The sequence below is a fragment of the Cariama cristata genome, unplaced genomic scaffold (genome assembly GCF_000690535.1).
Source record: "Cariama cristata isolate BGI_N322 unplaced genomic scaffold, ASM69053v1 scaffold9261, whole genome shotgun sequence".
In the NCBI taxonomy this organism is placed as follows: Eukaryota; Metazoa; Chordata; class Aves; order Cariamiformes; family Cariamidae; genus Cariama; species Cariama cristata.
In genome coordinates this window covers 10,136-12,134 of record NW_009600970.1, presented here as the reverse complement: position 1 = coordinate 12,134, position 1,999 = coordinate 10,136, and positions in this window count along the sequence as shown.

The following is a 1,999-nucleotide window of genomic DNA, read 5'->3' as shown; positions in this document are numbered from 1 at the left end:
ACTTGCATACTCCCACTGCCTCCTCTGTGTTGGCAGCAGAGCTCATGACCAGGAGAGAGATCAGATTAGCTGCCTGGGAGCTGAAAACTGAAAACTACATAAGCAGAGAAGAAGATAAATAGCAAAAGGAGCAAGATGGGATTTCATCTTCTGGTAGCAGGCAATACTTACATCTGCTTAAGCCCATCAAAAAATCACATGCTGAAGCCTTTTGAATAGTAGGTCAGAAAGCATCTGCAGTAAGTTAAGATACATCCAGGACCTGTTTTAGGAAACACTTAGCTTATTTTTGACATAACTGCTAGTATTTATTTAAACTCCAGTGTGAATTTGTAAATGATCTTAAATATTTGTTTATGAATATGTTATGTCTTTGGGAAGAAAACTAGTGCAGTATCAATGGTTACAGATGCTGTAACTGGTGGAAGTGCTGGAATATGGGGCAGCGAGACTACAGAGAGATAGGAGAGTGCCAAGCTTTGGTGCTAAAGCTTTGGCAGAGGTGGCTACACAGCAGCTTCTGGCACGGCACGTAGCTAGGAAGTGGTGCTCAGCACTTGGGTCAACATCTGTGGGTCCCAGGGACACATACTGCCTGGGCAGTACCCACACACGGTGTTTTCAAAGTTTGCTTATTATATTCTGGGAGTCTTTGGTGCTGAGTGAAGCTTATTCAAATACTTAGAGCTTTAATTACGTATTTTTCTCTTTGTTAGAACAGAAACTAGTACAACAGCTCTGCTCCTGAAGTCCAGCTTTCTGGTCTGTCTCCTCAACCACTCATACTCTCCAGCCCACCACAATTTCTACTGCCCTGTGCTCAGCCTTTACATCTCCTTGCAGCTGCTATACTCAAAAGACAAAGCCCTCATCCCTAGCAGCCAAATACCTGAATGAGCAAACTGACTGGAACATAAATAAAAAACAATTTTGAAATCATAAACCACCCCCTTACCCTTCAACGAGGCCTCTGTGTGCCCAGCTTGATGAATGTTGATGCAGCAGTGGAAAAAAAAAAAGCTTATGCTACTTCTAAGGTGTGTTACCTGCCTGCTCAGTAGATACATGACAAGATAAGTAACATTACACACCTGCTGAACTACATAGGTGAACTCAATTCCTGTGAAATAAAACAGGGGAAGATCTGCCTAGAGATTTGTTTTCAATGAGCACAAATACATGGGGTAGTTTTTTAGGAATTTTAGTATGAAAAAAAATGAGGCATTCCCAGGTCTTGGTAGAAATGGAGTTCTCCGCATCCCAATGTTCATGTCAACACTCAACTAGCCCCCAGGTTTGTACCAGCTCTTGGAGACAGGAAGATGTCTGAAGATGACAGCAAAGGAGGAAATGAACCTACACCAGCAGAGAATATAAAATAATTTTTCCACCCCCTCAAGTGAGTTGTAGTACTGGCAACAACTGTTTTATACTGTGCATACTCCATAAGGATTGTTCTCATATAAACATTACTTCCCCAAACAGATAAAAAAACCCAACTTACTAGAATGCCGGTTTAGAATACTAGAGATCTACGGAGGAATTTGATTATATCCTGCATAATCCAGGTTGTTTTGCAAACTTGTGCTATAGCATCAGCATTTCTAACGCTCAAAGGATTTGTATTTTGCCCTGTAACAATGGGGAAAAGCTCAGTGCTGAATCACTGTAACGCTGCTGAGCTGTAGTTGCCAGGAGCAGCACACAACAGAACTGAAGCATCACTAACCATTACCGTCGTTCTGGACTGTCACAAGTCCCTGGGATGCCCAAACGCCTTTCACATGTAAGATAGTAGCATATTCTCCAGCTGACAGCAGAGCAAAGGGGAAAGGAGGATGCCGCCACCGCCTTTCTTTATGACACTAACACAATGCAAATCTTACTCATCTAGGAAAGAACTAACCCAGCATGGATGTTTTCACCTGGGCTGGCAAGTTGCACTGGTTCAGCAATGGCTGAGCGAGCAGCGGAACTGACACAGGGCAAGAGACATGGC